This window comes from Pleurodeles waltl, chromosome 10 (genome assembly GCF_031143425.1).
Source record: "Pleurodeles waltl isolate 20211129_DDA chromosome 10, aPleWal1.hap1.20221129, whole genome shotgun sequence".
NCBI classification, from domain to species: domain Eukaryota; kingdom Metazoa; phylum Chordata; class Amphibia; order Caudata; family Salamandridae; genus Pleurodeles; species Pleurodeles waltl.
Genome location: NC_090449.1, coordinates 422,469,679 through 422,484,071, shown reverse-complemented (window position 1 = coordinate 422,484,071; position 14,393 = coordinate 422,469,679). Strand labels below are relative to the sequence as shown.

At 46.8% G+C, this 14,393-nt stretch overlaps 1 protein-coding gene across 2 annotated transcripts in view; it reads left to right on the top strand.

The window, feature by feature from the left end:
• The first annotated feature begins 830 nt into the window (after positions 1–830).
• MSS51 (MSS51 mitochondrial translational activator) overlaps positions 831–14,393 on the top strand; it is a 339,755-nt gene continuing 326,192 nt past the window's right edge. For both annotated transcript variants that reach the window (XM_069210674.1, XM_069210673.1), the window contains exon 1: positions 831–1,230. The gene's annotated coding sequence lies outside the window, so the exon portion shown is untranslated. The remainder of the gene's footprint in view (positions 1,231–14,393) is intronic.

Genomic DNA, 14,393 nt, shown 5'->3' with positions numbered 1-14,393 from the left:
TAAAATCATCTGCTCGCCCTTTGCCCATATCTAACAAGGAGTGGAGCAATTGTTTAACTGACATCTGCGACGCTAACGGATCAGAGTCAGGAAGGTATATTGTGCTTGGTTACTCGGACACTACTCACAGATCTGACCATGAGCCTCCTCAGTGCTTAATTTGTAAATTAAGAGGTACCGGTGCTCAAAGCCCTTCGCTTAAACACGCAGCTGCTGTAATTAAATCTGCCAGCACTGAATACAGAGGCAGCGTAATCCTGAAGACATCTTGGGCCTCTTCAATCCATTTACGGCCACCCCTGCCCCTTCAGCTCATTCTGCAACTTTCTACTTTCTCCCTTTATGAAGCTTTTTAGTTTTTCCTTCTTTTGTCTTTCCCATATGTGTCTTTTGCTCTCAGCAAATGCTTGAGGCATAAGAATAAGCCCCGGCCCTCACAAATAAGTGCCGGTGCTCAGCATCGGAAACAACAAGCACAAATTAAGCACTGAGCCTTCTTCATTAAACCATATTAATTATATTGGTTAAGGTACACCGTCTGGGGCCAATGACCTCGATTAGATACCCATAATTGTGATAAAAAAGGACCACTGCCATTATGGAAGGTGTCACTTAACTCTGCCATATACCACAAGGTAGGTTTGTATATTGAGATTGCAGGTTCCATATATTATATTGCCTATTACAGGCCCTGCAATATATTTCCCTGACCTTTCCCCTCCGCGCGCCCCCCCCCCCCCCCCCCCCCGTTACATTTCGCGACTGGATGGCGGCCAGGGTGGTATTAATATCTCCTCTTGTGCTGGTATCTCCCGTAGAGCGGGAGGGCTGCCTCGGTGACTACAGGCCTCCGAAACGCACATCTCCGAGCCCACAACTGGCCGGTGGGGTATCAATAACGACCAGCCTCTTTGAAAGGACGCCACCACCACCCTGCTGTCCTTTTGGGGGAACAGATGGAACTCTGGGAGATTTTCACTTGATCCCTGCTGCTGGTTTTTGCCACCTCGAATTCTGAGAAGCCAAGATCCACGGAATCTGAGATACGAGCCGCCCTTAGGGCCAGGAACAGAAACACGGTCCAGCTGGGCACAGAAGGTCGGGCGGATATTTATTTTGAAAGGATGAGAACATGACCTGCAACTTTACTAGATAAGTCCACAGGGTGTGAAGAGCTGGTGTGTTTTGGACACTCGCGGAGATTAAAGAGCAGGCGGTTTAACATTTCCGGTAAGAAATATTGTCCACTTATTTTTTTTATCTTCCTGTTCATGTTTGTTCTTCTATTCATATTTCTAAGAAGTGGACAGGAGACTAACACTCGTGGCCTAATGACTGTGACAAGGATATGGTAGAAGCAGTGCTTAATTTGTAAATAAAAACGTGCTGGTGCCCAAAGCTCTCTTAAACACGCGGCTGCTGCAATTAAATGTGCGAACACGTAATACTAGAGCAGCGTAATCCTGAAGCCACCTCAGACCTCTTCAATCCTTTCAAAGTCACTTCCTGCCCCTTCAGCCCACTCCTGCAGCTTTCTGCTTTCCCTTTTGTGACGCTTTTTCGTTTTTCTCTTCCTCTGTCTTCCCATATGTGTCTTTAGCTCACAGTAAATGCGCGAGGCAGAAAAATAGGTGCCGGAAACTACAAGCACAAGTTAAGCAGTGGGTAGAAAGTAATTCTGCGTATAAGGTCGTGTAACACTGTCCCAATACCGTCACTACTGACGCTGAATTTCGTTCGCTCAGATGGGTTATATGAGAATTTCTGATCTGATTAATAATAGTACTCATTTTTGAAACATGATTCCGTTTGTCGGGCATACTTTATAAAGGGCACTGTAAAACACGAGCCCCGTCTTTATGGGAGTTGTGCAAGTTTGATTTTCTTCAAGATGTCTTGCCCGTAAATGATTTTCCGCGCTCTCAACTTTGAGTTTCCTCTTTTTTATGGCTAATATTGGTCTGGCGACTCGTCATGGTTGTCCTTTTATAGGAGCGGGGTTATAGTTAGCGTAATCCAGTAGCGTAATGCAAACGCTGTGACGATCCGTCTTTCAATAGCTCCAAGGTCGCTCGGAAATCTACAAAAACAAAGCTAATCCCTTCCGCAGTGAGCGTTTATTGTGACACTCCATTCCGTTGACAGCGTTTTTTATCCCTCCTCCTGGGTTTATTTTCATGTAACATTCTTAGCCTGACAGGGGTCCCTGTGTTGCTCTTTCGAGTTCATCTATTTTGGTACGTACACTATTCAGTCCCAATCTGTCCACTCTTTGCGATTTATAGTGTGTTTACTCCCTGTTATTTACATATAACCACTAGCACTGACTGACCTCATCGTCTTCCTAAGCGCATCGAGTATTGGAAGAGAAGGGCCCTCGGGCTAAAGAGATAGTATTTGCCAAGAATAACACACTTAGATTAATTTAATGATGCCTGATTAGAACCCCGGGTTTAACGGCTGCTGGAGACCGCATTCGCGTCTCTTAAAAAACAGTGCCAGAATTACATTTACATGGGACTCACTGCAACAGGTATGTCATTTGAGGGGATTAAAAAAACATAAGTGTTAATACCGTCTACTCAGGTCACAAAGCCGGAGGGCCGAGCTGGCCCCTATTTGCAAGTTGCCCACAGACCCTAACCAGTAACTAATTGATCCACTAACCATTCTCACATGTAATACGAAAATGTCCCACTGGCGGATGCAGAGCAGTTTATTTCACTCAGTTAGGAACAGTTTTCCCAACAGAGGCAGCGTGTGGGCTTAAAATGAGAGCACGGATTCCACTGTATAAAAATATCATTCTGTCGTCGAGGCGCTGGGTGGTGGAATGTAGCCGAGGGACACTAACCTGTCTGTCCTCTAACTCCTTAAATGTGTTTTCTAATGAAGAAAACACACAAAAAAAATTGGCATAGTGTTTTGACTATTATTGTACTCATGATTTTAGAGTGACCTACCTGTGAGACACAGAAAAGTATGATGACAGACCTAGTGAAAGCCAGGGAGTAAGCGGGACAGTTTTCCTTTTGCAAACGCACACACTCCTTCCTACACTTCCATCACAACGGTCTTACACTCCCATATGTGCTCCCCGCCCCTCCCCACATGATCACGAACTGCAAAATTCTGTGTCAGGACCGGAGGCTCCGATTATGCTTCTCTTACCTGTACTGTAAAATTCAGCAGCCAATCAGGTTGAAATAAACAAAGCTACATTTCCATGTAACCCTTATACCTCAGATATCACAGGCCCCAGTCACAATAGAGCAACCCCTATAAGTACCGTGGACTCCATTATGTGCTCTCTTTCTTTGTTGCTTCGCAGCCAGATAAGTAGTTCTATGATCTTACTTTATTCATGATCTCATATATTCCATTGCTTCACCACTGTTTAATTCACGCACTGTGAACTCAGCGATGATTTCCAGCGATTAGCGGTGATTTGACGTTAGCGCGGATATGTTTATCGCCGCTCAACGGGTCACTTCACACTTGGGCTGTCAACTGACGCCAACTTTGCTTCTGTGGAGTGGGAGCGACCTACGCCCCTTCTGGTGACAGACGTAGTCCTATTTTTGTATTTAGTGCCATGAGATCAGCGCAGCATGGATGATTTTCTCCCGCTATGATTCAATTTCATTAGTGTTGCGGTCGGCCCTCGCTGACATTTTTTCCAGTTTCTGGAGTAGGGGCTCACTAGATTTGCTCCCCCTATGCCCTGACAGCTGGAAATGCAGCAGGGTTGTATAAACCAGCGCAGGATTGGCCTAGAGAGTGTTACCAGGCTGCTCCCTCCACGTTTGATCTGAAGCACATCAGGTATTGGTTGGCGTGGGTCCACACTCCTACTCTCACTCTTTAAGGTGCCTATTCATTTAGAATCCTACCGAGGAAATGGCACATTGGGAGCCTTATGAGGCTGATATGGAGGTTTTTCTTGATGAGGCTGAGGACCAGCTGGAGCTGGATTTGGTGGAGGCACTCGACTGCAGTGTGCAGTAATCAGCCAATAAGGCCCTAGTCCGGGCCTTGGGTCTTTTACTCATCACCTATGCGATTACGTGCGTCAACAGGGCTGGCAACCCTTGATCCCTTCAGCGAGAAGCAATGCTGCCCCTACACAAATGGTCAAAGCCAAACAAAGACCCAGGTGGGAGTACATGCTGAAGCATTTGAAAACCTGTGACGCAAGAGAGACACATCATGGTTATAGCGCTCCCCATCTGGAAGAGACCTCTCATACATGCAGCTCCTCCTTCGCTGAACCCCATCAGATGCCTCATACTTCTACAGTTTGGTTATCAAACACGGGGAGAATAACACACCAGGCAGCGGCATTAACAACTAAAGCAGCAAAAATCTGTTATGCATTAGCAAAACTCCACCAACGGCTTATGGCACCAACCTCAGAGCCAATAAGGAGGGTGTTAAAGGTGAAATTGCTACCCGCAATTACCTATGGCCATCTGGCATGCCCTGGCCGATTGACAACCACATTGGAGAATTGCCAGATGAGAGCCTACAAAAGGATCTTTAAGATCCCCAGACCAACAAGGCATGCAGGGATATGCCTGGAACTAGATATAGTAAGAATGGATATAACGTGCAAAATGGATATGATAAAGCTCCATCAGAGTGTCTGCAGGCAAATGCAGGTAGCCTCAGGGGATTTGAAAGCAACCTTCAAAGACAAAACAAGCGGTTGGGCCATCTATCTGACACAGGCTGAGGAACAGTTCAACCTGGCTCCCTCCTATACTGCAGACCCCTCCATCACGAAAGTGGTGCTAAAGAAAAAAGAGTTAGGTGTGCAAGCCTCCAGAGGTCAAGACATCTCAATAGTCAGGGATATCAGCGGACTCGATGGCTTACTTGAATATTATGCAACCACCAAAGGTCAGCCTTTTTTTAAAGCACCCTTAGGAGAAGGAGCGTTCCAGAGCATACTGCAGATTCGCCTCTTAACCCTACCTGCCTGGGACTATCGACGTAAGTGGAAGATGGCATAGGGGCATTTGCCGGAATGCACTTTGTGTAAATATTATACTGAATCTATAGCACACCTTGTATGCTGCTGCCCATGTATGGCTTCAGAAAGAAGTCAGCTTTTAAAACCACTGTTCTTGAAACACGGGGTTAGAACGCTCAATGAAGCTATTGGACTCATATTCACTGCAGTGGTCCCATGGAACTAGCCTGCCTTGGGAATTGATTTTACAAACTGAGCCTAGCCCTATGTCAGGCAAGGGGCCAAATTAGTGTGGGTACTCACAGAAGGGGTGAGGCCTACAGAGAAACAGCTTTGACGAAATGGCTTCTACCACCCAAGTCACCCACATTTTCTACTTAACGGCTGTGGGTGCTGGAATGATGAGCTGTAAGAGGCTCCCCACTCATAGCAGCCTCGGGGTCATGGTCGCTTGCATCTGCACTGTTTCATTACAAACCTAAGTGGCCTAGTGGAGTCAGCACTGTTTTATATATTAGCTTGATATAGCTCATCGACCTGTGAATTTAGTAGCTCTATGGCAAGGTCCACTGAGTCTGTTAAGGCTCTGTGGTATGTAAGTTGGGCTCACGGAATGTATTATTTTGTACTCCTATTCCTAAGAGATGAGCATCCAGTGGGCCTCGGGGAACATTGGATACGCTATTGGGTGAATGATCGAATAATTAGTCAGTGCTCGTACAGGGAGGGTAAAAGGATGCTTACTCTGTGCAACAGTTGAATTTTAGGCGATTGCATGATTGGATCCTTTTACTTGTATTTTATTGTACTCAGTAGGTCATACGATTTATGCACCCTTATAGGTTCTATGTGGGATTATGTTAGTTCAGAGCTTTTGTACTTTAAGGGTGTTCTTTTTTTTATTGTAATTTGGGGTAACAATTTTAATTAATCATGCAATAAAGGTTTTTCATCCTTCAACCTTCATCCTCCTACACTAAGGACAGTGAAGAGGAGGATAAACCTGGGCCAAGCAAGAAGAAACACTTTTCCTCCTCCAAGCACCAGCGAGTACCTAGTTTTGAGCCCACAGATATTACACACCCCAGAGCTTCAAATCAGGCTCCCCCTCAGGTGGTCGCTAAATATGTCCAATCAGACTTCCACCAAGGCTTCATTAAAGAGGTCCGTGCTCGCCTTCGAGCTGAATGCCCTCGTCCAGATCTTGTAAGTGAAGTCACAGATACCCCGGAGACGGACCCTAGCCTGGTCACTTTCCTGAGAAAGTATTCAAAGGACCCTAAGAAAGGCAGAGTCTGGGCATGGTGTAACTGCAAGGACAAGTTACTCGACATGTCTAGCCCATTGAAAAAAGATCCTCAAATTCCCATTTCATGCCAAAGAATCTAACTGCCCTGTAGATCCAAGGGGCAGATTTAAGGAAAGTGGCGCTGCACCTAGTGCCCCTTTCCTTGTGCCCTTTAGGCCCCCCCCCCGCCACCATGTGTGTGCCATATCAAAAGTACAGCACACCGTGGTGCAGGGAAGGGGGCAATAGCGTCAACATTTTTGACCCTATTGATGTACTGTTCAGGGTTAGCACCAACATTTTGGTGCTAACCCTGAACAGTACATAGGGGCCCATTGTAAACAACAGTGAGTCCTCTTTTAACGCCTGTTCTGAGCAGGCGTTAAAAGTGCTGAATAAAATGATGCAAAGAAATCTCTTAGATTTCTCTGCGCCATTCCGCCCCTCTCCCTTCCCCAAGAAGGGAACGCCCCCTTCCATTCATTATGCATGGTGCATGAATAATGTAGTGCAAAGGGTAACAAAATGGCGCAATTCATGCTTTGTGCTATTTCGTAAACTTGGCACTGCAATTTTTGCATCATTGGGCCACATTAGCGTAAAAAAAATGTATGACACTAATGTGGCACAAGGAGGCGATAGGGGCTCTTAAATCTGGTTTTAGTGGGATGGGCACAGAGAACTATTTGCCCTTTCGGAAATACAACTGTACCATCTCTCTGGAGCAACAGAGATCTATTCTCATCAGAACAGACCCGGAACTTAATGATCTGGCCACCTCTGAAGCCGGCCAAGTGGCTGAAGGTCTGCTGTTTGGATGTCCCTTTGTCAAGGAGTTGGCTAGGTTTTGCTCACCCTATTCCACTCTGGATAAGGCACAAATGTCGCTCAAAAAAGTATTTAGAAGAAGCCTTTTTGGCAGGGCCGGATACTTTGAAGGGTGCGTGTCAGACCAGGGATCATTCCAAGGCTTTTACAGGGATATTACCCCTGAGGCAGGGGAGGATGGTATGGAGCACCTGCTGAAAATACCTTCCAACCCTCCTGTGTCCGTGGAGGCTGCCCCCCCTCTTCTGTTGAGGCAGTCGCAGAAAATCACAAGAAGCGATTCAGGACTCTGGATATATTGGTGAGAATTATTCAATTTTCAGAGGTAGCCTTAGGGGAAAGAGTGGACCTGTTCCCAGACAATTGGAGGCATATAACCCAGGATCCTTGGGTCCTGGAGACCATCCTGGACTTCAAACTGGAATTTTACGACACTCCAGTCCAATCCTATTCTCCAAAATAGATGCGTTTTTCCCAAAAAGAACAGTCTTTTTAAGACTCAGAGATTCAAACATTGCTGGACAAAGCGGCAATATGTTTTTAGGTTCCTCATCTCTAGGAGTTCACACGTCCCATTTTCCTGTTTGAAAATAAAGGGGCTGGCTATCGCCTGGTTCTAAATTTGAAAGAGTTCAATGTCTGGAGTCTGTACATATATTTAAAAATAGAGGGCATTTATTTGCTAAGAGATATTCCCACCTCACAGAAGATTCCTACAGTTCCTTTGGCAGGGTCAATGTCTGGAATTCACGTCCTTTCTATTCGGCCTCTCATCAGCTCCCTCATACTTCACCAAACTGATGAGACCGGTGGTGAAGTCGCTGAGGGCTCAGGAAGTAAGTCTGATTGTGTATCTAGACAATCTTCTCTTGATGGTCCAGGATCCTCAGGGCCCACCCATTGTGGGCCATTCAGCTCCTGCACAGTTTGGGTTTCATAGTCAACTCGCAGAAATAGGTGTTGACTCCTGTGCAGCAGATGGAATTTTAGGGTTTTCCAAAAATATTTGGTCTGGACCCAATCGATCTGTTCCTCACAAAAGATGTGGAACATCAAGAGAGAATTGAGGTCTGCATTGTGCAGCCAAACTGTATCATTGTGGTCGATCGCCAGGGTAGTGGGTCTGCTAGCCTCCTCAATCCAGGCCATTTTTCCAGGGCCCCTCCATTACAGATCCCTTCAGAGACTGAAAATTCGACAGCTGAAGAAGGGCCTTTCTTATGAGGAAGAGGTCCCTCTATCGGTTGAAGCCAAGACAGAGATGACATGGTTCTTGGAATACATGGAATCCTGAAAGGGCAAGGCTAAATTCGGCACCTCCCCAGAAGTGGTGATAGACTTGGATGCCAGTCAGTGGGGCTGGGGGATGAGGTGCGGGTCCCTCCTCACCGGGGATTGCTGGCTGGAGGTGGAGCTGAGCCTTAAAGGAAATTGGCTGGAATTCCTGGCAAGGTCGTTCACCATAAGGAGTCTCTTTCCCTCTAAGACGGTTTGCTGCATCTTGCTGAGAATGGCCAACATCTCAGCTGTTTTGTATGTCAACAAATGGGTAGGGGAACAAAGTCCTGCCTACTAGCATAGATTGCCAAGGACTTCCAGCATTTCTGTCTCAGTCACCGGATCTTTAACACAGAGGAATATCTTCTGGGCAAGAGAAACCCAATAGCCAATTGGAATTTCCATCACCTAACTGATTTTAGTAGCTGGAGGCTGTATCTCAGTGTGCTCCACGGCCTTCACACCCTGTGGAGTCATTGCAGACTAGACTTGTTTGCCTCTTGGCTCAACTGTCAACTATCAAAGTTTTTCAATTGGGGATCGGATCCAGAAGCTCAGGCCACAGGTGCTTTTCTCCAGGACAGGTCCCAGTTTGGGGGTTACGTTTTCCCTCCTCTTCTCATGATTCCTAGAGACCTGACACAAGTCAGACACCAGAAGTCAGACATCATTCTCATGATTCCATCCTGAAGAGCACAGCCTTGGTTCCACATAGCCCTAGCGTTAGCAAACACATGTCCTGTTCAACTCATGACCTATTCAGATCTGTTATTTGACCCGGAGGGGCAGCCTCATAACATAGTCTTGTCCGTAAACTTAGATTGATGGCTTGGATGGTTTCAGGGAAATATGGTATACCGCAGGTAGTTCACAACAGGCTGCTGTTTTCATAAGGCAGGCATGGGCAGGCAGCTCTCTCAAATGCTATGCCTTGGGTTGGAGGAGATGGTGTGCTTGGTGCAACAAGCAGGATGATGAGCCCATGGGGCAGAATGTTGCAAAGTACTACATTTTCTTGTCTGTGAATACATTCAGTCCTGCTATTTCAAAAGGACATCTCCCTCTCAATGGTAAACCTGTGGGTGAACACCCCTTGGTATGTAAGCTAATGAAAGGCATTTGAATGCCCAATCTCCTAATACCTAAATACTCATCTCTAGGGGATATGAATGTTGCCCTCAGGTTCTTGGAGCGATGGACAGCGAACAGATATTTGTTGGGAAAGCAGCTTTTGGCTAAGCTCACTATGTTGTTATGTCTAATTTCGTGTAAAGGGACTCTGATGTTTGGGCATTAGATTTGGCAGGCAGGGTTTTCTCCCCAGATGGAGTTACTTTCAACATCACTAATCATACAAAAATGAGTTCCAAGTCGGTATCCTTCCTGGCCTTACTGGGTAATTCTCAGTTATGTGTTGTTCAATGCTTGCAAGAAAACAAGGCCTCAGCTAGCATGGTGGGACAGGATATTGGTGGCAACTGCTCATTGTGCAAAAGCCATTTAGACTGGTGGCTTCGGCCATGTTAGTCAGATGGATGGGATGGCTGGTAGCAGAATCAGGTGTTGACATCTACACCTTTGGAGCTCATTCTGCTAGGAGAGCCATGGCATCTAAATCGAATGCTTTAGGGTCTCGGATAAAGGATATTAAGCGGACAGCGGATTGGTCTTCTGAGTCTACATTTCGGGCATGTTATTATAAACCGATTAGTTTGTAGGGGTAACACAGCTTTGAACATTAACAATCAGAGCCTCCAGATCCTGACATAGAATACAAAAATTCTAGTGTTCGCATCAAGACTTTTTAATTCTATTAAGAACTCAGTGGTAAGGAGCCTAAGCTAGAAAATGATTATTCTCTCAGAAACGGGCACAGCCTTAGCAAAAGCAATACATGTTTACCTTAAGCGCACACTTGCACGACCAGCCCCCATGGGCATCAATACAGAAAGATTCACTCTGGCTCAGGCTCAGTATTGAAAGCAGTGAGCTCCTCGTGCACACACAGATCCAGGACGGCATGGTAAGCAGAGGGAGGCAAATGAGGCCTTTCCGTTTGGTCCTGGGGCAGCCAGTGGATACTGATTGAGGTAAGCAAATGCACTCAACAAACTCCATGTATTATAGCTTTGAAACATGCTTTTTTAATAGTACATTGGAATAAAAGACAGGTACAATTATTCATAGCTCTTCTCCTTCCTCTATACCCCAATCTGCACATCCATCCATGTTTTGTTTCTAGGTGCACACTATATAAATCCCTTTACTTAACATGTTCCTAGAGACTTCTGAGCATAGATTTATGACTCCAAAGACAATTATAACTCTTATGCAGTTTGACACTATGCAGTAATTAAATAAGAGGCTGGAAAGTTTCAGGTGTCTTCAGCCACTAAATGAGGCAGAGGTACCAAACAGCGCTATATAGTGCATCAAGTTTTCTAACATATGTCTGAACTGTGCCTTTGTTCTTCCGCACGCAACTCAAGCGGTTAAGAATAAGGTGGAGTAGTGCAAAGATCTGAGTAACCCAAACCATATCATATAAAATGAACAGTGCCCATCCATAGTTTGAAAAGGAAGGTTAGAGCACCAATGGGCTAGTTCACAAAGTCTTGCTGTCCAGTTAATGAGGATTCTAAAGGCCATGTTTTCTATGTCCACACCAGGACACAGCTCAGGAGAAGACCACAAGTGGACTGATTTTGTGCTAGAGTCATCGTTCAATACAATGGGACTAAGCATTCTGGAGTTGTGCTAGCAAACAAGGACACAAACAAAGTATATTCCCTGCTAGCATTAATACTCCAAGGTCCAGAATCTCTAAACCGGTCGGCCATGGTGGAGATTTTTGGTTGGCAGGGGCACCCAAGGGCCAGGCACACTCAGTGGCCCACAGACGCACCAGCTGGGAGTGATGAACTGGAATGTTGAATAAGGAGTGTAGGAGGCTGGACTGGCTTGTAGTGAGTACCAAGGGGTACTTGCACCTTGCACCAGGCCCAGTTATCCCTTATTAGTGTATAGGGTGTCTAGCAGCTTAGGCTGATAGATAATGGTAGCTTAGCAGAGCAGCTTAGGCTGAACTAGGAGACGTGTGAAGCTACTACAGTACCACCTAGTGTCATATGCACAATATCATAAGAAAACACAATACACAGTTATACTAAAAATAAAGGTACTTTATTTTTATGACAATATGCCAAAGTATCTTAGAGTGTACCCTCAGTGAGAGGATAGGAAATATACACAAGATATATATACACAATAGCAAAAATATGCAGTATAGTCTTAGAAAACAGTGCAAACAATGTATAGTTACAATAGGATGCAATGGGGAAACATAGGGATAGGGGCAACACAAACCATATACTCCAAAAGTGGAATGTGAACCACGAATGGACCCCAAACCTATGTGACCTTGTAGAGGGTCGCTGGGACTATTAGAAAATAGTGAGAGTTAGAAAAATAACCCTCCCCAAGACCCTGAAAAGTGAGTGCAAAGTGCACTAAAGTTCCCCTGAGGACAAAGAAGTTGTGTTAGAGGAATAATGCAGGAAAGACACAAACCAGCAATGCAACAACTGTGGATTTCCAATCTAGAGTACCTGTGGAACAAGGGGACCAAGTCCAAAAGTCACAAGCAAGTCGGAGATGGGCAGATGCCCAGGAAATGCCAGCTGCGGGTGCAAAGAAGCTTCTACTGGACAGAAGAAGCTGAGGTTTCTGCAGGAACAAAAAGGGCTAGAGACTTCCCCTTTGGTGGACGGATCCCTCTCGCCGTGGAGAGATGTGCAGAAGTGTTTTCCCGCCGAAAGAACGCCAACAAGCCTTGCTAGCTGCAAATCATGCGGTTAGCGTTTTTGGACGCTGCTGTGGCCCTGGAGGGACCAAGAGGTCGCAAATTGGACCAGGAGAGAGAGGGGACGTCGAGCAAGACAAGGAGCCCTCTCTGAAGCAGGTAGCACCCGGAGAAGTGCCAGAAACAGGCACTACGAGGATGCATGAAACGGTGCTCGCCGAAGTTGCACAAAGGAGTCCCACGTCGCCGGAGACCAACTTAGAAAGTCGTGCAATGCAGGTTAGAGTGCCGTGGACCCAGGCTTGGCTGTGCACAAAGGATTTCTGCCGGAAGTGCACAGGGGCCGGAGTAGCTGCAAAAGTCACGGTTCCCAGCAATGCAGCCCAGCGAGGTGAGGCAAGGACTTACCTCCACCAAACTTGGACTGAAGAGTCACTGGACTGTGGGGGTCACTTGGACAGAGTCGCTGGATTCGAGGGACCTCGCTCGTCGTGCTGAGAGGAGACCCAAGGGACCGGTAATGCAGCTTTTTGGTGCCTGCGGTTGCAGGGGGAAGATTCCGTCGACCCACAGGAGATTTCTTCGGAGCTTCTGGTGCTGAGAGGAGGCAGGCTACCCCCACAGGATGCACAAGCAGGAAAACAGTCGAGAAGGCGGCAGGATCAGCGTTACAGAGTTGCAGTAGTCGTCTTTGCTACTATGTTGCAGTTTTGCAGGCTTCCAGCGCGGTCAGCAGTCGATTCCTTATCAGAAGGTGAAGAGAGAGATGCAGAGGAACTCAGCTGAGCTCATGCATTCGTTATCTAAAGTTTCCCCAGAGACAGAGACCCTAAATAGCCAGAAAAGAGGGTTTGGCTACTTAGGAGAGAGGATAGGCTACTAACACCTGAAGGAGCCTATCAGAAGGAGTCTCTGACGTCACCTGGTGGCACTGGCCACTCAGAGCAGTCCAGTGTGCCAGCAGCACCTCTGTTTCCAAGATGGCAGAGGTCTGGAGCACACTGGAGGAGCTCTGGACACCTCCCAGGTGAGGTGCAGGTCAGGGGAGTGGTCACTCCCCTTTCCTTTGTCCAGTTTCGCGCCAGAGCAGGGCTAAGGGGTCCCCTGAACCGGTGTAGACTGGCTTATGCAGAATTGGGCACTTCTGTGCCCAACAAAGCATTTCCAGAGGCTGGGGGAGGCTACTCCTCCCCTGCCTTCACACCATTTTCCAAAGGGAGAGGGTGTCACACCCTCTCTCAGAGGAAGTTCTTTGTTCTGCCATCCTGGGCCAGGCCTGGCTGGACCCCAGGAGGGCAGATGCCTGTCTGAGGGGTTGGCAGCAGCAGCAGCTGCAGTGAAACCCCAGGAAGGGCAGTTTGGCAGTACCAGGGTCTGTGCTACAGACCACTGGGATCATGGGATTGTGCCAACTATGCCAGGATGGCATAGAGGGGGCAATTCCATGATCATAGACATGTTACATGGCCATATTCGGAGTTACCATTGTGAAGCTACATATAGGTAGTGACCTATATGTAGTGCACGCGTGTAATGGTGTCCCCGCACTCACAAAGTTCAGGGAATTGGCTCTGAACAATGTGGGGGCACCTTGGCTAGTGCCAGGGTGCCCTCACACTAAGTAACTTTGCACCTAACCTTTACCAGGTAAAGGTTAGACATATAGGTGACTTATAAGTTACTTAAGTGCAGTGTAAAATGGCTGTGAAATAACGTGGACGTTATTTCACTCAGGCTGCAGTGGCAGGCCTGTGTAAGAATTGTCAGAGCTCCCTATGGGTGGCAAAAGAAATGCTGCAGCCCATAGGGATCTCCTGGAACCCCAATACCCTGGGTACCTCAGTACCATATACTAGGGAATTATAAGGGTGTTCCAGTAAGCCAATGTAAATTGGTAAAAATGGTCACTAGCCTGTTAGTGACAATTTGAAAGAAATGAGAGAGCATAACCACTGAGGTTCTGATTAGCAGAGCCTCAGTGAGACAGTTAGGCACCACACAGGGAACACATACATATAGGCCACAAACTTATGAGCACTGGGGTCCTGACTAGCAGGGTCCCAGTGACACACAACAAACATACTGAAAACATAGGGTTTTCACTATGAGCACTGGGCCCTGGCAGGATCCCAGTGAGACAGTGAAAACACCCTGACCTACACTCACAAACAGGCCAAAAGTGGGGGTAACAAGGCTAGAAAGAGGCTACTTTCTCACACAAC